The sequence below is a fragment of the Sturnus vulgaris genome, chromosome 1 (genome assembly GCF_052056855.1).
Source record: "Sturnus vulgaris isolate bStuVul1 chromosome 1, bStuVul1.hap1, whole genome shotgun sequence".
In the NCBI taxonomy this organism is placed as follows: domain Eukaryota; kingdom Metazoa; phylum Chordata; class Aves; order Passeriformes; family Sturnidae; genus Sturnus; species Sturnus vulgaris.
In genome coordinates this window covers 77,824,289-77,847,253 of record NC_142243.1, presented here as the reverse complement: position 1 = coordinate 77,847,253, position 22,965 = coordinate 77,824,289, and positions in this window count along the sequence as shown.

Here is a 22,965-nt window from a genome sequence, read left to right as displayed (position 1 = left end):
ATTCTGGGTTGTAAAGATAATAAGATTTTCTGACTCTTCTCCCTTGTAAACCTTTTACTGAGTCAGTGCTATTGCTTATACTAATATGTAGTGCACAAGAGAAATATAGTCTAAAACATTTTGGCTGATTATTGAATTAGAGTAGCACATACATGCACAAGTGTGTTTCTGTATGAAATTCAATGTATTACTCTGGTTTTAAGTAAAGAGTATTTTCAGGTACTTCCACAATATTTTGGCATCTCCTACCAAGAGCAGATAGAGCTAGTTGTAAAAAAAAAAGGTTTATTATATAGTGCTTGGAAAGACAAGCATCATGACGAGTTCAGAAAAATTGCTATAGGATTATAAAGTGTCTTACCAAAACCATGATTATAGATAAAACCCTATATTTTTAAAGTTTAAAAAGTGTTGTTATGTGATTTGCGGTTAATCCTGATACAGAAAGGAGCACAGAGGCGCAGTGATGAGGGGAGACAGAAGAGACATAAGCCCTAGCTGCTGTTAGGCTTGTCCTAGGAGATCCTCAGCAGTAGTGTCCAGGTGTCACATTAGAAAGAATCACAGGCAAGATTGGTCAAAGTGTTTGGCAAGGAACAAGCATGGGGCAAAAGGATAAAATTATGAAAGGGGCTGGCCACACATAAACAAGGGGCTGGGCAGTATCTTGGTGCAGATGTGCCCTATGTCTGATAAACACAGTCCATCCTGTTTTCTTATTTGCCATTTCTAGCTGTGCATGTGTGTGTACAGGTGTATGACTGCTGGCAGCTGGCATGGGACCAGGGATCAGAACCTCGGGGCCTGTCTGTCTGTGTCAGTGTCAGGTGTCAGTGGCTGGAGAGACCAGAGCATGTGCACTTTGTGTCTATATGTAGGACTGAGCATGACTGCCAGTCAGGATCAAGCTGGGATGCTCAAAGAGAAGTATAATGGGCTTGGGACCCAGTTATTGGAGTAGTCATAAATCTGTGATGACTGGCAGGGAGACTGATGGGGTCTGCTGGAGGAAGCATTGCTAGATAGGCTGAGTGGCTTGGGAAAGCCACTGTTCTGAGTAGGTAGGACATACTTACATATATAATATAGATACTCCCATATTATATATGTACACATTTCTCACTAACGGACCTTCACCATGAATTGCTGTAGAAGGAGATAAGACTTGTCTATTTGTGCCATCTCTATTTGTATGAGTGTTTTCCTCTGTCTTAATTTGTGTGACCAGCTGTGCATGTTTGTACATATTTGGTACAGTGTCACTCTGCCTATCCAGGTTTGTGGTCATCCTTACTTCTGACGACCTGAACACATGAGGTTGCAGCAGCCTCACTTCTTTCTGCCTGCTCAATTCAGAAGCCTCTCAAACAAACCTTGTTGGCTGTAGGTGTCACTTCAATATGTTTGTGTTTTTTGGGTGAGTAGTTGCTTGACAGGCGAGGCTCAAAGAGATATACTGAATGGCATTGTACCAGTCTGGCAGCCTGATACAAGTGGGCTTACCCAAAGCTCAGTTTTAGGTACAGTATTCTTTAATGTTTTTATAAATTATCTGGATGCATGTACCTTAAGTAAATTTTGTGATGATATTAAACTAGGAGCTGTGCCACTGAGGGTAGAGAGAGGTTACAACGAGGTCTTGCATAGACTGTAGAGCTGGACAATCACAAACTGTATGAAATTTAACAAGAACAAGTTCTGTTTTTTCCACTTGGGATAGAAAAATCACATTTACATATACAAGCTGAGGGAAAAGAAGCTAGAGAGCAGCCTTGTAGAAAGATATCTGCAGGTCCTGGTCAATGGCAAATTGAATGTAAGTCAACAGTAGGGCCTTAGTAGCTGGAATGGCCAATGATATCCTGGTGCACATCAAGTAAAGCATCACTAGCTGGTTGAGGGAGGGGATTATCCCACTCTACACTGCACAGGTCCAGCCTCACCTTGAGTACTGTGTGCAGTTTTGGACTCCAAAATAGTAGAACATCATACTCTTAGATTGTATCAAAAGGAGAGGGGCCAAGATGGTGAAAACCTTCAAGGGCAAGATTTATGAGGGGCAGCTAAAGACATTTGGTTTTCTTAATCTGGAGAAGAAAAATCTGAGACATGACCTCATCACAGTCAACACCTTCCTCTGGAATAGCAGTGAAAGGGGAGGTGTTGATATCTCTCAGGTGACCAGTGATAGGAACAAGGAAATAGAATTAAGGTGTATCAGGAAAGATCAGATAGGATACCTGATGGTGAGATGGTTATTCACTGGAACAGGGTCTCCAGGGAAATGACCCCAAGTCTGTCAGAGTTCAAGGAGTGTGTGGACAGTGTTCTTAATGATATGCTATAGTTTTAAGGCAGTCCTGTTAGGAGCAGGGACATGAACTCAGTGCTCCTTAAGAGTCCCTCTGACTCGAAATATTCTATGACTCTGATAAAGAAACACACAAAGGTTAAAGAATCATCTCAAATCTCACACCTGATTCTTTTATTTGATACTCCGTGCTTTTTCTCCCGTCACCTTCTTCATCCTCTTCACACCTTTCCCACAAGATCTCCTAAAATCAATTACCAACAGGGAATAAATGGGATTCTGTGAATAAGAAAAGTGCAAGGAAAAGCTAAATTTCATCAGAAATTTTCAGCTACAGGATGGACTGTCTAACATATTGCAAAGAAAGGAGAGTTCATTCAGCTGGCATTTATCATTGCTGAGGAGGTATGTAGTTACATAGCACAGAAATACTAGTTTCTAGTTACTAGCACAGCAACATAACTCTCAGAAATGACATTTTTGATGTTTGTTTCGATTAAAGAGGAATAATCCACAGATGATGGAAGAACTACAGGAACACAAAAAGGATGAAGGAAACATTTCCTTTCAGCATATTTTCATGTCAGTATATGAGGCCAAGCAGCTTTCTGTGAGGATACTAAAACAAAATTGGGTAACCTCAGTTCAGTTCCATGTTTTTCCAGAAAATTCTCACAGTATCATCAGCGTGCTCACCAAGGAGTGGTTGTAATCTTTCTTCTAACCCTTAGAAATTTATGCTTCAAAGTTTCAGGGAAAGAACAATTCTCTCAGTGGTCAATGTAACTTCTTTTTCTGCTTGAGAAAAGACCCAATTTCATATTAGCAGCTGCCTTCTGAATGGCAAAGTAATCTTGACATGATGTTGATATTCATTACCCTCTAAAGCAATGCCAATGCTACGGCTTATTTTTGATCACAGATGTTTAACTAAGCCCCACACAGTCCTGAACTCTCTCCCCCCACCACCAGAATGGGAAACAAATCAAAAAAGCAAAAGTGAGAAAACCTGTGGGTTCAGACAAAGACAGTTAAATAGGTAAAGCAAAAGCCACTCACACAAAGAAAGCAAAACAAGAAATTCATTCACTCTACCCATGGGCAGGCAGGTGTTCAGCCGTTCCCAGGAAAGTAGGACTCTACCACATGCAGTGACCTGGAAAGACAAACACCATTCACTCTGAACATGTCCTCCTTCTTTCTTCAGCTTTATATGCTGAAAATGATGGCATACAGTATGGAATATCTCTCTGGTCAGTTGGGGTCAGCTGTCCCAGATGTGTCTCCTCCCAACTCCTTGAGCATCCCCAGCCTGTTTGCTGATCCGATGGGGTGAGAAACAAAAACGTCCTCAACACTGTGTAAATAATTAAAATTTCCCTGTGTTACCAGCAATGTTTTGGTCACAAATCTAAAACACAGGCCCATACCAGCTACTAACTCTATCCCAGTCAAACTAGCACAGCAGATTGCAACTATTCCCTATTCCAACAACACTCTCCTTTGCACTCATCTAAATAATCTTCTTCCTTACTTTCCTCAGGCATCTGTCTACCAGTCATGCTACAGTTTTGCCAGTGTACTTACTGTGTCTACACGTGAGGAGCATCTGCTCACCCAGACGTGTTGAACACGGATCGTATTACTGAATACTCCTGATTGCAGAAACAAGGCTGGCAGGAGGCTCTAGACCTGGCCTGAATCTCTTCAGCCATCTGGTGCTTGCTGGCTTTGTAATCCCAGACCATGCCAAGATTTATAACAAAAGCATTGGTTTTACAGATAAAAACAATTGACAATAGCAGCTTTTTGCACAGGAATGCAAAAATCAGAGAGCACAGTCTCTTTCCGCTGACAGCTTCCTCCAGTCCCATCTGGTATTCTGTGTGCTCTGATTGAACCCATATACCATTAGAGGCAGTGACACATGCTAACAGTTGCTATAGTTGTGATCCAAATACAACTAACAACGTCTTTCCTTAATTGTAACTTTGTGCCACTTGGATGTCTTCTATTTTTATGCCTGAATTTGGAAGTTTCTTCCCCTTCTGTATTTCAAATATATTTTTTCCCCTAAGATTCCATGATGAATTTAATTACAGCAGACAGATAAGCAGGAGTTCCAGTAGAATTTCAATTTGTAGACTTTATATGTGAGTTACTTTGAATATAGTTTCATTACATTATGGAAGGTTTTATTTCCAGGAACTACACAACTAAAATGATTGTCTTTTGAGGTAAAAAAAACCCAAAAAACAAAAACAAAACAACAACAACAACAACAACAACAACAACAACAAAAAACCACCAAAAAAACCCCAAAAAACAAAACAAAAAACAAAAACAAAACCACAAAAAAAAAATTCCAAACAAATAAAAAAAAACAAACCAGCCCAAAACCTCTTGCCTTCTGTTTTCCTTTTTTCATCCATTCAGAGTACCATTCTATAGATTTTTAAGAAAATGTTCTGATATTTTCATATATGCTTTTTCAGCTTAATCATTGTTGAGTACGTGACCTGGATAACACACTAGTTTAATTTCTACAATATTTATTCAATCCTAGGCGAAAAGATAGATGTAATACAAATTCTTTGCAGGATAATCTATTATCCTGAAAATTTCCTGATATCAATGAAAAAGGATTTTTATATTGCTACTTGTATGCCACCTCCTGATGAGCCTCAGATACACTGAAGATCCTAACATGTGACTCCTACTTAAGATTAGCCCATTTGTTTCATATGAGAAAGGGCTGAAATTGCCTGACCTATTTTTATTAACTTTCTTTCTCACTTAGCTGTAAGAAACTTTTCTCCTTTTCTTTCTTTCCCTTACCCTTCCTATTCTTCCACATCTAGCTATCGATTTACAATCGCTGCAGGGCCAGCATTTCTCAGAATATATAACAATGGGTGATGTTTAATCAAAAAGCAAATAATATAGGGAACAAAGGCTTCAAAATCAAGCTTTTGTGATAAAAGCCAGGTGAAAAAATTCTGTCATGGCACACTAGAAAATGCAGGTGTTTTACAGTGTGGATGTTCAATCAACATTACATGATGTGTCTTGCAGAGAGGATGGCTTCTCCTACAGTGGGATTGCTGACTCCAGGGCCTGGCAGCCCTGCATTCACACACCTGTTTTACCTGCCCTACTGTGACTGATGGGAAGTCATTTGTCCATGCTGTCCCCTTGCTCTCTGTGAGTCTCCTTGAGGTTTTGTGGTCGGGCTTGGGGGCTTTTTGTTTGTTTTATTGTTTGCTTGTTTTAATGGAGAGGGAGGAATTTGGAGAGCTATGCCTTGGCCCCACAGTGACAGCTTTTGCTGTTGCTCTGCACTGTGCTGAACACAATCATGGGGGCAAGAGATACTACTTTTCTTTGTCCTCTGACATTTTATTTCTTTAGCTGTGATGGACTTGATAGAAACCCTGTGTTTTCCAAACTCTTTTAAAGACAGAAAATTGCAGTAACTTAAGAAAACTTAGTCAAATCAAAACATTTTTTAGTCAGCGAGGGAAAGATATCACAGGGGAAAAAGGGATTTAAACAAAAAATGGGTCTGTCTCTGCCATCTCTCCTGTAGGTCTTCTGTAAATGCACCTTTGCTCAGTTATCCCTGTTTCTGAGTTGGAGAAGAGATTTTACTTTATACTCTTTATTTAACGTGGCTTCCATGTGTATCTCTCAGTGCCTCAAAAAATGAAAGAGTGCATTTTGGCGTTTTTCAGGAAACTTATTTGAGAAGAAATACAGTGAAGTGTCTTATTAATATTGGCATGTGGGGGCTTTAAATGCATGTTCATTACTAATGAAAGTGAAATGTATTAGCCTTTATTTCTGCAGGTGACATCTCAGGTGAATTTAATTACTTCAGCAGGGTTAGGGTTTTTTTCAGGTAAATGTCTGTAAGACCAGACAGCACCAGAATGACAAAATTAAGTCATGCTGACATTTTATATGGTTTCTGATGGGAAAACACAATATGCATGTGCCTTTTATATGACGCTTTCTTTAACTTCTACATTTCTATTTGTGTTTAATGCAATTATATATTTCTCAGAATCAGTCACTGTATAACTGGCCACAATAGAAGGATGTTGTTGGTATTTTTGGCTAAATTTGCATCCGTTTTGAACATAAGTTGCAAAAGTTCAAGTGCTAGAAGAATTGCTAGTGTGATGTTCACTATTAATGCTCCAGGATACATAGGATGAATCATCTCAGTCTGACTGAGAGCCCTGCAGTGATTACATTGTCCCTCAGTAAAGTAAGAACATATTTTAACTTATTGTCACTTGACAAAGCTGATATCACAGACTTTCTTCTCTGTAGTGTTTAGAAGAAAGTTATTTCATCTTTTTCCCCATGGATAATTTCTGTGCAAAAATGTATATATAGAGAAATAGATTGTTTTATCCTTCAGACACAATGAATAGTTTTGTTCAGCTCTCAACGTATGTGCAATAATTCCGCCTGTAAATATGAAAAGGTGAAAATGCATAACTCCACTGACTTCTATCTTTACATTATAAAAATGTGATATCTGATATCCGCTGTCTCTATTTCTATATGTATATGTAGAAAGTATGTGAATTAATGTATACTGTTACCATATACCGTCTTTCTACACTGAAAAACTCAGTTGAACATTTTATTTGCATATTTTATTTTTATTTCATATTTTATTTTCCTCTCTGCTAGCTGTATTATTAGTAACATGCATTACAAATTACTTCTCAGACATCCAGAAATGAGGGAGACTTGGGAAGTAGAGAAATACCTACATGTGCCCCAAGAACATAAGCCATTGAAGTTCATTCATTTAACAACTTTCTCTACTAGATATGTTAAATTGAGGAGTTACTAATTTCTTTTTAAACCTTTGATGACTTGTTCCAGCCCTATCAGCCCTATCCAAGCATTGGATTTTAAAATACGTTCAAATAAAACTAATATTCTTCTGTGCTTAAAACAGAAGTGTTCTTAACATTTTTTACCAAATGACAGTTGCTCCAAGAGGAAGAAATGAAAACGTGTTATATAATCTTTTTATCTACCACACTCTACAGAATCAAAGAGGAGCAGTTGACTGGCAACAGATGAAACACAAAAATTTATTCTTTTCAATTCTTTACAGCATTTGTTATACCAAGTTTGAGAAACAAATAGTTAGGGTTAGGTGAAATGACCATACAGGAATGTCCCATGACTGAAAAACCATAGATTATCCTGCAGAGGATCCCAGATATTAATAGTACTTGAGAGAAGGGAGGTGAAGGATAAGATGTATCACTTGACAGATAATATTTCTAACAGTAAAGTTCATTATTTGATCTTAAATTCTAATGTTTTCTGCACAAAGTTTCATTTAGAGTTTTGTTATTCAAAGCAGGAGTGCTAGATAGCTTTGATAAAGTAAAATAAAACCAAACATCCCTTTGCAGTTTCACAGAGGAAATAATCATGTTCACCTAGGAAACCCTATATTGAAATCTTACCTTTCCAAGCAATTTGATTTAAATCAATAGTAATATTTAGAATCGAAGTGCTCAAATTATTTAAAACCTGTGAGCCAAATTCCCTATTCTGACAAGGATGCACTCAAGCAATCTTTAACGTGGAAAATGAACAAGTTAGAAAATGTCACTTTTTAATTTGATCTTTATGAATTACTTATCTGTTTCAGACAAGTAACATTAGCTACGGTATTATAAGACATCTTGAAATTTGGATTTTTTTTCTGAGGCAGAACCTAGAGGTGGTAGAAAATTGCACAGAACAGAAATACCAGAGGCACAAGTATATAATGCAAGAATTTACTAATGGGGGATTTCAGTAAATCCACCAGCAGTCAGGTTAGAGAGAAGGGAAATTATGATCTGAGGATATTTTTTTTACTTTTTGACATTGATAATTCATACATGTAAAGTGATTTGGATTAAAATAAAACCAGCATCAAATATTTGCGCTTAATTATCCAGCATAACAGATGGACTCAAAGGTGATTGCATGTCTTTGGTGAAGTTAGAAATAGCCTTACATGAGACATCTAAGGGTCTCTGACCAAAGGCAAATTAAAACTATTAGTGTTTATATTGAACATCTGCAGTAGAATAAAAAATAGCCACATACCAACACCATCATAATCACAATAATATGATATTTCAAAAGCTGTCGAAACCCAAAACAAAATGAAAGCAGAAAGATTTTGAAAAATCATTATGTTTTGGCCAAACTTTAAAATAGTATTTTTGTTATGTTTTTGTGCGAGGCAACTCTCATTGTTCCTTGACCCACAGTTTGCTGAGAACTTTAGAAAAAAAGTTACTCTATTTTCACATTGAAACAGAATTTCAACATCTAAGAGACTTTTGCTGTTTTGGTTGGGATTTTTTTTTATGAGTTGTGTTTTGTTTTTCCCTTCTCCTTAATTTAAATACCACATTAATGAGAGCCTGACCTTTAACTTAAAAAATATAGGAATTTTCCATCTCTGTATACAGGAAAATTTTTGGAAAAACCTAAGCAAGAGGTATCCTAAGCAAAAGCCAGTACAAACATAGAAATAACCTTCTATTTATATCTAGCCTTTTATATAATGTTTTCTACTTTATGATTCAGAATAACACAAAATTAAAAATGAGAAGTTAACAATATTTTGAATGCAGGAGAAAACACGAGTAAGTGTATCCCTACAATATATTCCATTGATGCATTTTTGCTTTTCAAGTGCAGTTTTTTGTGTAGTGGGAAGAGACAGGAAATGAGCTATTCACACTTAATCTGGAACCATACCTTTGTCATTGTATTTAGTTGAAGGGTCACTGAATTCACAGCTCAAAAAGTCTGTTTCATGCACACTGAGGAGATTTCAGGTGCAGAATGAGCATACTCATACAAAAGGTAGACAAATGTCTGCCTTTCACATTGTATGAAAATTATAAACTTATTTAGGTTATTATTTCATATATATTTTACATATATATTCACTTAATTATCTCCTTCTGGTGCAACTGGGTTTCATTCCAGGACAAAGAAAATTAAGCAGAATGGCACTGCTGGATGATCCATCCACTGAGCAGCAAAAAGCAAATGTCTGCTCTCCTTCCCTGATCCTCTTTACAGTGTTTGATCTGACTGATTTGCACATCCTAGTACCACCCTTTAAAGGAAAAGTATCTTAAAAATGGCTTCAGCCCCTCCATGAAGGCCCATCCTCTGTGCTGTAGCTGAAACCTGTATATCCCTTTCCTAGGCTACTAACAAGGAACAAATACTGACATATTTGTAAAATTTACATGCAACCTTCAGGAGACTGGGAAGGAGCCCTATCAGCCTGCTTACCTAATGCAATGTGCAGACACATGATTTACTTCAAGGTTGGCTCACTGCTTGTATGAGATATACTCATGAATAAAATAAGTCAGTGCAAGGTAAGACAGGAGCACAGAGATCTAGAAAGTGGCTCTTACTATGTAGCTCCTTTGGAATTGAATTTATGGTCTTGCTTTTATCACCACCAAAACGACATTCAGAATATTGAAAACACTACCTCCAGGCCAGAGGTCATAATTGCCATGACCTTCTTTTATTCAAGGAAGTAATAGTCATCTTGTGAAGGAGCTGAGACTTACTCTCCAAATGCCCCAAGAGCTAAGAATTCTTACATATTTTAGCACTTTCTCCTCAGATAAGAAGTATGGCTGTGGGGTTTTCCTAACTTTACCCATCTAGCTAAACAGCTGGATATCTACGTATGAATTTGACCCAAGAATACAAAAGCTCAAATTAAATAAAAGAAAACAAAAACCAATCCAAAAAACCAACAATCAATCAAACAAAAAAAACACCAAGAAAACAAACAAAAGCAACTAAAACAAAAAGCCAAAAAAGTTTACAAAAAAATTACTTCAGTAAAGACACTACATACTTTTTTTTTTTTTTTTTCTGCCTGGGGAGCTAATTCATGTATGAAATGTATGCCTGCAAGAAGCAGTCACTGTATATAGTAGGTAAAAGCCTAGAATAAGAGAGAGAGATTTGAATTTTCCTCATATTTTCAGATGCAATATTTTTGATTTAATTGTACCTTTTAAGAAGCAAATTAGCTTTCAATAAGCATATAACTTAATTTAATAGCATGCAGTCAGACAGGACTGTTATAACATTTCCAGCAAAAAAAAAGATACTGCATAAGAAGGTTTCAAGGCCAAAAGAGATCTTTAGTTAATCTAATCTGACCTCCTCCGTATCGTAGGCCATGAAAATTGTTATCATTTTACATTAGGGCAAAAATATGATCTGTTCAAAAGACAATATAAAGTTCTATATTAATGAACTGTGCAAAAGGTTGGTCACTTAAACTGGAGAAGAATGGTTGTAAAAATTAAAAATAAAAAAAATAATATCTTATCTAAAAATAAGAAGACTGAATATAGGCTAAGTCAGCTCCTATTTATAGTGATATATATTCCGATTTTAAACACCTTCAAGGGCTATTTTCAATAGCACTTATTCCTTTAGTCTTTTTATACATCACATAAATCAAGTCCATGAGATACTGAACTATGCAAGTTTATGTTAAATACTTTCTGTGTTTAGTACTTCTGTTGCATGAAAAAAACATTAATCTTCCATGAACACTGAACTTCAAACTAAGGAATTATAATTAATATCTACAAAATAAAAAGATTTATCATTAAGTATACTATTTTTACATATGAATTTTCCTTAACAACATGTATAAAGTCATAACAGAGTTTAATTTTTTACTTCAACTTCCTTTCCATCTCTAATTTTTTTTCAGTTATGTTAATAATGATTGACTAATGATGATAATATACCTGGTTTACAGAGAAACATTAGTCTGAATGCTTAAATTTGTAACTTCCTCGGTGACCCATTAATGAACAATGATCCAACAGAACTGCTGAAGCGACCAGAGAACAAGAAAAAGAAGTATTTTAAATATATAATTAATTCAGTATATATTAAGGGAATTACAGCATATATTGGGACATTCAGGTAGCAATCAAAATTCATGTGCATGAACTAACACTTTGTTATAGAAAAATCATGGCAGATTTGGTAACTTAGAACATCTGTATAAATAATCTCTAAACTCATTAATATCAGGTCATAGTTCAAAGATGCATAAGCTAGTTCCTCTCTTTACCCCCCAAAAAATAGAATCACAGACAAGTTACCAAAACCGTGAAGTTTGATATTATCTATGCTGAATTTTGCCTTTTGTTCAGAAATTTGCAATCAGTTGTTGTTTCATTGTTAAAAAGAATACTGTGAAAATTGCTAAATCAGGACCAAGTCATGAACAATTCCTGATAGTATATTCCCAGTACTGGTATTTTTCCTGTTTGTTAGTGCATAACTCACTTTTTCTGTAGTTACTTATCTCCCTGTGACTCTCCATCAGAAACTACATGGCCTCAGAGGCCAGAGGGCTTTTATCACAGTTGAGTACAATATGAATGAGCATGAACAAAGCCACTCTTAGTTTAATCACTGCAAGTTTGTATTTTAGCTCCCAAAGGAAAGAAAAACTATCCTGAGTACAAAGAATAAAAACAATCCCTCTAACATCAGGGCTTTTGGAGGTTCTCTGTGCTTGAAATGGTATGTGGATATAAAGCAATGAAGCACAAGTTTTTTGCATTAAACAGAACAAGTTATGTCCCTTATTGGTCACTGCTGTTGGTGCTCTGTGGCAGATATGTTCAAAGTGCTGTGCTGCTGAGATTGTGATTAATGACAGTTATCAACTTGGACTCTCAAAGTGCCATAAAAATGATGGCAATCAGAGTATTTATCTAACCACTGATGTATGACATATAAAAAAACGGGCAAAATGTGAATCCATGCTGAGAGTCATTAGTAGATTAAACTTTAAAAAGCATTTTTGGTATATTATATTTTGTGATGGGTTAATTATAGTGCTTTAAGCTCCTTTAGCAAGACATTTGAATATTTGGCTCCATGTAAATAAAAGTCTGTTCATAGCTAAACCTGTTACTATGTCAGAGGTTGAAAGAGTACAGAGCTAAGAGAAAAAAAAAAGCTGAAACTGCTAAATGTGGGAAACACAGAGGACATCATCACAGAATTTCTCTTTCTTTACTGCCAGCTCTGTTATTTGTCTCACTGCAGTTACAAATCTTGAAACATTTACTTCTGGTCCAATTTCACTTCTACTCAGGTGTCTGAGCTTGGCTTTCTTCATGCTTGCAGGCAAACCTATCTGATTTCAAATTTAATCAAGGATAAGAAGGAATGACAAACAAAGTAGATGGCTTAGCAAATAAGGCAAAGTGATTTTTCTCCTATTGGTTTGCAAGATTAATTAAGAGCTTTGTAAAATAAAATGAGTCCCAGCATAAATATAGTGAAACTATCATCTGTAACTTTTTGAATAACTGATTGGAAGACGAATCCACAAACCCAGATAAACAATTCTTTGCAATGTCTATCATCATTCAACTAAAATGATCAAATACGCTAAGTAGCAGATGTGCTCTTGCTTTCCTCTGTTGAAGTAACAAAATTTGCATTCATTTTTCTGGAAGCAGAAATGTCACAAGCTTCACAGCCAAAAATTGTGGTTATGCTAGTTCAAAGGCCAGCAAAATAGTTAACTCCTAATTCCAGATAGAATCTAAAGCCCAACAAAACCAGCAGCTAGTACAATTGATAGCCGAGGAAGCAGGCCAAATATCTCTATCCCTGACTACATACAATATACATGATACATGTAAAGATAAAATTCCTGTATATTCAATTGCAAGATTCAGATCCAAGACAATCCTGCCAGGAAACAATTTTCAGAATAAATGGAGATTTCCATATCTGAAGGATCAGTGTCATTGTTGCCATGGAAACAAAAAGAATAAATCCCATGCAAGCTTTTAAAATGCATGTTGGTGACAGCAGGGATAAAGGAAAAGTTAGAACAAACTGAAGTATTAAGTACAAAGGACTTGTGTATTATATGAAAAATATCATTGAGCCTCTATTCTTCTCACTCTTCAATTTATTACAACTTAGTAAATTACTACAACATTTATAAGCTAAAACTCAACAAATACAATACCCCAGCTTCTTTGCTTCATATATTTGGCATTTCACAAGACCAAATACCAATGTTGAATAAGGATTAGATTTTCAGAGACACATCATGCAGCATAAAAACCAGGAGCATCAGTTAACTGAACCATTTCAAGGCAGATAACTATATTGTTCATCCAAGAAGTCTTGTCCCTAAGGAATCATTTCTTCCTTGTTTTCTAGCAAACCTGCCTCTGGCGCAGAGTGGAACTACGTCGCCTATTGCATCAGCTGGATCCAGGTTCAGGACCACTTTACAGATTTTCTGTCTAGCTACAGTCTGTCTCTTCCCATTTAAGAGCAATTCTCCTTTTTTCTGCACCAATAAGTACCCTTTTCCAACGTTATCTGCTTTCCTTCTTGCTCCTTTAAGTGACAGGCCAAATGGAGGACCTATTACCTGTTGAAACCATTAGCAGCAGACCTTGACTGCTCAGTCCTTGAAGGTCTGTGAGAAGTTCAGTGGGTACGTTTTAGACACATGCAGCCATATCGGTTGCCTTCAAGCAGCGTAATTGGGTCAGAAAGGAGCAAGCTCAAAGTATCCTCCCTGTGGAAAAGCCATCACTTCTACAGCTGATGGAACCAATTCCCTGGCTCCTGAAAAGGAAATATTTCAAAAGCAGGGCATAGGAGGGGGATGGGGTACTGCAGTCTGAACAGGCAGGTCATAAGTTTCTCAGGTACATTAGCACTTCTGCGGCATGTTACCTCTCCTAAGGTGAATATTAACTGATCAATAGAACTGGGAGATGATTCATAGCTCCCTGATAGCTAATCAGTGCTCCTTGTGTCAAGCAGATCACGGGAGCTGGAGAGAAACTCTTTAGTGCTTTTGAGTATTCCTAAGGCAACACATCATCAGAACAAATAGTAGAGGAACTCAGGGCACTTCAAACACCTTAGTGTTTTTGAAGTCACATTTTCTTCCCTGTCTGCTCTCTTGTTCACTGATGCAAGGAACCAGTGGCTGCACGTAGTGATAGCAAACTATGACTTCCACTGTGGTAAAATGAAGATTCAGCCACAGCCAAACAAGTTGGTGCAGTGTGGTACATGTAAGTGTAGAGAAGTTTCCAAAAAGAGCAGTTCCATCTCTTAACCTGTTGCAGCAAAATGCAGAGTCCCATCTAACTCAATAGTGCTGAGCCGCTTGATTTCCTTTGCGTGCAGGTATGATTTACTTTATTCTAGACTAGACTCTCTGGCTCAATAGTTCATTATATATTTCTACAATCAAAGGTTTAATTTGTCACATATCCAAAAACTGCCTATATTTCTTGGTTGTATTTCATTCACATAAGATATTTGGACTCTATTAATGTAGCTTCTAGATATGTAATTGTGATACAATCATTTGGAAAATGGTGGGATCTTGTTCAGTAAGATTTGTGAGCATTTTTTTCTTCTTTCTTTTATCTTTTAAGATTTGATGTATATAGAAATGAGGGTTTTTTCATTTGAAACCTCTGTAAATCCATAAAAATTGCAAAAATACTGAGATCTGAGAATAACTTCTATAGCAACACAATTGATCCCCTGCATCAGCTGAAACTAAGCATCTGTGTCATTTCAGATGTCTTCATCCAGCATATTCATGATATTTCCAGGAAATCCATAATAGTGGTCTACTTCTGTGACGATTTTGTCTGATCTAACTTGAATGACCTTTGCTGTGGTTGAATCCCAAGACTCCTCATTCACAGAGGTGGAATCACATGTTTATAGAGGACCACTCGGGAAGATCACAGAGGATACCCTTGTTTGCAGGATCCTGTCATATCTCTGAAAACTCTCGTAATGGATTTTCCTCATATTCTTCCTTTTGCTATTTCTAGGTCTAATAGTTGTGGCTTTTCTTCTCTTCTATGTCACTCTTTCTAATATGTTTATTCTTAACTTTTGTTCTAGACAGATATTTTCATTATGAGAATTTTCAGGTGAAAGAAGCTTTTTTCTTCCCTGAAAATTCTCACAATTACCTTTCTGTGCAGCAAAGGAGAAAATAAAACTCATTGCAACATTAAAAAAAGAAATTAGAAAAAAATGTATTGCAATATATCAACTCATATTATTGTATACAAAAAAAATCTGTTTTTTTACATACCACAGGTAAAATATAAGTATTCTGCAAGATGTCTGGATCTCACAAGATGAAGTAGCACCATTTAATATCACTTATATTTGAAACATTAGCTTTGAAACCTTGGCTTAATAAAACAAATTAAATTAAAATTAATTATGTTACAAAATACCTCAGGGTTAAAAAAACGTAATGGTCAGAGGGGGTAAAATGAATGAGCAGAACCAAAATGGATTGTTGAAAAATTAGTCTTGCTACATATAATGAAATAAAATTAAATATAAGGGGCAGAAACACAGATGAATAGTTGAAAGAGAATGACAAAATGTGACTTCAAGGGATTTTATTTTGTTTTGCTTTCTTTCTGATATTTTATAGAGATTAGTGACTGAATCTTAAAACCTGGGTATAATTTTTGTACTGAATGTAATTTTTCCTAAAGGTCAGGGTATTACTTAATAGTTAGTGCTTTCATCAAAACAAATAGTAAAATCACGTGAATTTTAATGTTAATTAATGAGTAATGTCTAAAATTAGCAAGTTTGGACAAATCAACTATTCCGTGCATATCTATTATTTGAATGGTAAGCTGTTCTGAAATGACATTTTTAACAACCTGTTCAAAGAAACTGCTAATTATGGATTGTGAACTTTCTAAATGAGACTTAATGCTATTAAAGAGATTTAACTGAATAAAGCTAGAGTAGCGGGGTGAAATTCTTTCCAGATTTATCTAAATGAAAGTGTGTCAGTGCTAGCAAGAACAGAACTAGGTTCACTGCATTTTCAAATATATTTGGCCTCTCTGTTTATCAGTCTGACTAAGAAATAGTATCTAAACCTGGGCACTTTAAATATTATTTAAAATCTATTCGAAATATAATGGTCTTTGAATCTAATATTTTTATACATATGTCTATGAGTGCCTACTCAAGCATATACCATTAGATAACTAAAACATATTTAATCTTTTAAATTCATTGATTAGTCTATACATAAATTTGTATTTCCTGTATTTGATATATGTAGATGATATGTGGAAACACATAAATAATAAGCATAAATGAACTCATCTTTTTTTTTCTTTACTTATCATAATATGTATTATTCTTTAATTTCCTTATCACACTACAGTTTAATAGAATTATAAAGCTGCTCTGGCTTAGAAAATACTTTCCTTAAATCTCCTTTTTTTCATGTCTGTTTAATATTTTAATAAAATATCATTTACCATGAAATAAATGATGCTTCTTATTAAACCAGAAATTTACTTTAAAATTTGACTTGTTAGTATTCCCACTTGGTTATCTCCAGTTTTGAAAAAGAATTCATATAAAGATGAGTGTGCTTGTCAATTAGAAAACCATGCTGCTAAAAAAAAAAAAGCAAGAGAGTCCATGTTAGATATCTCCTGGTGCTTCCAGCACTAATTCCACAATTAACAAGTAAAATGATGTTTTGTTTCCCTCTGTGCTCTGTTTCTGCTCATCTCTCATTTCTGTTCTTGCTACCACACTTGCTTTCCTGTCTTTTCATCTTAGGATACTTCTCGTCCTTAACTTTTGAACACAAGATGTGAAACTTTAGTATTTTTTAAATGCTGTTCCATGAATTTTGAAATGAAATGTAGGTCTTTCAAGCCTGAATCTTTCATGAGGTACATTTTTTTACTGCTAGTGGCTGGAGGCATATAATTTTTAGGTATGTATCTTTGGTTTTACTCTTGTGCACCTTGAGACAAGTGTTAAGTCAGCGTTATTCCAAAGAGGAAAGATAAAGCAGCATAAATGTTAATAAGAAGTCCTCTATATTTTCATTGTGTTCATTTTCTTCTGTTGCATATTTCATTAGAATAAAATAGAAATTTTGAATCTTATGACTATTCTTTTATTTGTTCTAGACTAAAATTGAACCTTGAATTGAACTCTGCAGGTTGAGAGGGAGAGAAAAGTTATAAACAACAAGCCATGCAGACCTCTAAATATTACCTAAGATTGCTTTCCAGTGTCAAGATTTTATGAACCAATATCTTCCAGCCTGCCAGACCTAGGAAGGATTGCCATCTCTCATAGGAAGAGAAGACTCTCCTCTTTCTAATGTGATAAAGCATCTATTTGAAGTCAGATGGCTCATGAATTACTAAAACTTAAATCTGTCACTAATACAGGATTAAATATTGATGGTCTTGTATACAGTGTAGGTTTGTCTTGCTCATTCCTTCTCTTCTTGCTCTGAACTCCAGCAGTATGGAAGGGAGAAAGAAAGGGATATTCATATCTGGATAAAAAGAGAATGCTACCTTATACTGGGCTATCCTGAATAACCCAATATGTTATTGGGGGTCTATAAATAATCACATCCAGCCTGTTGGAAGAAAAAAAGAGAATGATTTTTCCCAGCCTTTTACCTCCTTCTCCCCCTTCAGGTCTGATACATCGCCTTTTGAGAATGTTCATTTCCCTCTGAATGTTCAAAACATATTTTTGTTGCTAATTCTGTTATGTCTCCTCTATATGGTCGACAACTCATTTAGGATCAGGGCTGAGATTTCCAGAGCGGGTGCCTGGAGAGCTGTCCCAGTGGCAGAAATTCCTGAGTGGCATGGAATGTGGGAAGATATTGGCCAGATTCTGAAGGAATACTCTGCTCCAATAGTTTGGAAGCTCACCCCTCAACAAATACATGGACCAATGAACTAAATTAATATCCTGGGCAATAGCCAGTGGCTACTGAAATTATACTTGCATATGTACATATGTATACAGATATATGTATGTATACATATATATATATGTGTGCAGATGTATACATGTGTACAGATGAAAGGTATTGGGCATGATATGGAATAAGGGATGGAAGATATCCTGGGTAACCCAAAATGTTATGATATTCCATATCTATCTGTGCAGCCAGAAATGGAACTGCCGAGGTTTGGGGTGCCGAGTCTTTTTAAGGCTGGAGCACTGAAGAAGAAGCCCTTTTGGCTCTTGCTTTTCCCTGGAGTTCTCATGGGGAGAGCTGAGGTAGCACAAGGCAGAAGCCTTCTTTTGTTCCTCTCTGGGCCGCAGAAGGGGTTGCTTTAAGCACATCCCTGAATGGCAACCACAGAAGCTGCATTTCACAAGTTCCAGAGTGTTTCATAGTGAATTTTGCAGCACCTGTCCCCAGCACAAAGCTGGAGCTGGTCGAGATCAGGCCATCATTCTTCAGTGCTCCAGGGGACATTTTCTTCCTTCCCTATCTGGGCAGCAACCTAGGATAGCAGCTCAAACATCCAATGAACCAGCACTGACACAGTGGGGCCAGAGCTCCCCAAGCAATGCCATCAATTCCCATCCACCACTGGAACTGCTTTGTAAGCCACTATCTTCCCATTTTTTTCTTTTTTGTTCCAGGGGAAAGGCTGAGCCAAGTAAGGTTTGTCCACTATTTTCCCTTCGTCTCTCTCCACAAGGTCATGATGGAGGGAGCCATCTTCTACACCCTTTTTGTTTCTTTTTGTTCCTGGGGACTGTGAGATTTAGCAACTTTGTTCCTACTGATTATTTATTGACATTTTTTTCCTGAAATATGCTGCTGTTCAGTTTCTAGTAAGCTGTTATTTTTTCACTTATATCTACTCTCATTAATCTCTCCTTATTGGTGAAAAAGGAAGATGTTAAAACTTAAATGGGAGATGGTGCATGTTGGAGTGTCCACACATTTTAACTTGTCTTAAACCAAGACATGGGCTCTGAAATTTCTTTTAAAAAATTTCGAAGTTCATTTTAGTCAGTGTCTCTGCATTCTTATTAGGAGGCATGAATAGAGTATAGCCTCTTTTAAAATGATCTTCAAAAGCAATACAAGAATTTTTTCCCTATGGAATAGAGCTATCATTAAAAAAGGGAAGGATAAGACAAGCTTAAAAGGCATGAGTTCAGCTGAGGGACAGTTTGTGTATTTAAAAGGTTTAAGTAAATCTCCAGAGCACCAGTTAGATGCTTAATTTTCTTAATTGTTATATTTAAATTAGGAGTGAATTAAAATGTGCTGAAAGTGGCTCTGATAATTATTGCATTGCAGTCTTTAAAAGCTTTTTTGTAAAAAAGAAAAAAAAGGTTTTCCATTCCTGTCAGAAAAATTATTTAACTTCATTCTACAGTGATACAGCTGATAGCAATCAAAAGGCTTAATCTCTGCAGTTGGCTCTTTAGCGACCTTTGTAGAATGCTTTATGTCCATCCAGTTAACACTGAACTCATGTCCACATCATTAATTTAATCAAATAATCATTCTTTACCAGTGGTAGCCATTCACTGGTAAACATGCCAGAGTTTAATAGGTGCCAAATCTATACTACACTTTAAGATGTGGTAGATGTGGCAAATTCAGGGTAAAACCAAATCACCTGGAAAAACAGGCCAAGGAAATAATTTTCTTATCCAATTCCAAGGAACAACAGTCTATTTAACCCTGTAATTGTACTACGGAATTTCTAAATTACAAGGAAAGAAGAAAAAATTGAGTCTCATCCTAAAGGTACTTTTGTAGTTGCTATTTGCCAATGCAAATTCTCTGCTTCAAAAGCATGTGACTCTAAGTTGCTTGTTTATAGACCTAAAGATATAGATTTACCTTTTATTCAATCATAATTAATTTTTATTACAAGAGCAGGAAGACATGGAGGACAAGAATCCATAGCCATAGCACTGGTAGAAAGACATTTTAGAAGCCAAGCATAGAATATGCTTGAGAAAGGATGGTTTGTTCAGCATATGTGGATGCAGGAGGTAGATGAGATGAAATGAGGAATGGCAGAAGGTTGAACACCACAGGCAGCAGAGGAAGAGTGAACTTGGACTCTTCAACATCTCAGACTTTGTTGACTCAGCTCCGGTAGGATGAGATTTCCCCAAAGACACTGACTATGGTCTGACTCTTTCAGCTGCTTTCAGCAGCTCTATAGCTCCCCTCCTTTCCCTCTTTTTCACTGTCACTTCAGCTAAAGCAGAGAAAATTTTATGGCAACCATATTTTTCACTTTTTCATCTGCAAATCTTATGCTCCAACTCGTCTCAGATATACCTAATACTGCTGGAATGGGATGAAAAGTCTTTGGTTTGCAAGTGATCAGGTTATTTTCATTTCTGTGCCTTAGGTAGGTTTAGCTTTATTGAGGCTTCTTTTTTTTGTTTGTTTGTTTGTTTGTTATGACACGGTAATCTGACCATATTGGCATGCCTTAGCACACATATACCTCCACATGACTAAATAAATGTGGATAGATATTCCTTGACCCACTAGGTTTATCCTTTAGAACAGAGGCCTGTTGTGTGGCAAAGGCATAATAGAGATTTAGCATGCAGCAGAAGACTAGTTAAAAGAAGACATGATTGGCATGTTGTGCTCAAATAAGCCATTGCTTAATGTTTTTCTTTTTCCACTGAAGCAGAAATAGAATCAAACAGAAATCAATCCCACCCAAACTAAAAGACCCCAAAATCAAAAAATAGCTATTTCCCTCACAGTATTTTTAGTAAACCACCCAGGTATTCTGTGAGGGTTGCATTGTGTTTTGGAATCCAGTCCTGTTTAAACTTCACAGGTTTAGGAGGTCATGTACATACTAGACTGTGTTAATACAAAACCGAGTGTTTCCATTTGTGTGTATAGGGAGGCAATCCACAGTCTCCTTATCTGTTGCTTCAGCGAATGCATATATTTTTAATTCAGTGTAGCCTTCTTCTGTTAGTTAAAGCTCCAGGAAGTATCTGTCCACCGGGCATGTAAAAGGCGATGTCCTTTCACTGGCTAATAATGTTTAGCAAGTCTAATTGATTGGTGTGCTAATGTATTAATTCACATTAATTTGATATTTTCTAGAATTAATTTCTCTCTATGCAGTACTTCTGTCCTAGTTTAGAAGTGTTGGGACAACTTCTGCAATGTATTCCAGGACTCCCCAGCCCTGTGACTATGAACTCATATAATAAACCATGCCATGTCTCACCTTTAACCTGCTGAAAAGATTACATTCCTTTCTGTTTCCGTGTTTTTCATCACACTTATCTCTCTTCTTCCCACTCATTTAACCTTTAACTAGCACAAAGATACTCTGTTTAATTATGATCACAGTAGTGAGTGACCTGAGGCTTTACTCTGGTTAACAGGAACGACCTTTACTTGATTTGCCTTCACCTCACTGTTTTTGACTACCAGCACTGGAGGGGAAGCAGAGCAACTTATTTTGCTAAAGCCCAGAAGAAAGAAATAATAAATATAGTAATAAAAATTTGCCTGGCAAAAGGGTTTCTGCCTGCTTTCCAAGCCTTTGTCAGTTGTATGCACCCTTAATTACTCCCTGCAGATTGACTGAGTGAACAGCACTTGTGTGAGCAACAGCTCACGAAGTGGAGTGAGACTGGTGTTCAATGTTTACCAGCCATCCAACACGTTATGGCTGGGGAGCATTTTCAGCTTTGACAAGATGATGCTGCTTAGTAATGTCCAATTTGCTCCAAGTCTGATGAGTACACTGGCAAATACCATTTACAAAGATTAAGTAAAGAGCTGTATAAAGAAAAAGGGTATAGCAAATGGAAACAAAAAAGCAGTGCAAGAATGGCTCTCCCAAATAATTTGACTTTTGTTCACAAAAAAAACTCTTGTAAAAAGCAAGACAAAAAAAATTACAGCTCTGTCAGATTGGAGTTCACTCTACCAGATTCCACAGTCTGGATATTACATTGGGAAAATGAAAAAAGAGATTTATATTTTCAGTGTACCTGGGTTAGCCTACTAATTTAGACGTTTATTACTATTTTTTCATGGTACATATAATTATTAATACCTAATGTCATTATCTGAATTTCTGTGATTTGGGTTATTTTTCCTGATCTTATAATATCTTGCCTGATTCTTGACAGGAAACATTTGAATATATCTATGTAAAATGTTTAGCTGGCCTGTATCTCTATCTGAAGCCAGAGGCTCCCTGCAGAAAAAAGAAAAAAAAAGAAAAAGAAAAAAAGTAATCTAAAAGAAACAAGTGTCTTAAAACCCCTTGAAAACCTAAGTGCTATCCACTGATCCACTGTACTTCCTTAATTTGGAAAGCTTTATTAAAAAAGCAGTTGAATTTACATGAAAGTTTCTACATAAAACAGAAGATACAGATGCAAAATTGCATGCAGCTTCAGAGGGCATCCTTTGAAGCATGTCTTTTAAAAATACTGAGTGCCACAAGGCTGTTTAGAAGGAAGCAGGAAGGCTGATTACCAAGGGATAGTGTTTTACATAAATGTTTTCTGCACCAGAACATATGCTATAATCGATATTTTAGAGTGGTAGAAATGTAATTACATTAATAGAGTCATGTCTCTGTGGTAATTGTACCTAGAGGTTCAGGTTAGAAGAATAACCTTCTATTTAATATATTTGTGATCCCTTGGAAATCTGAACCAGA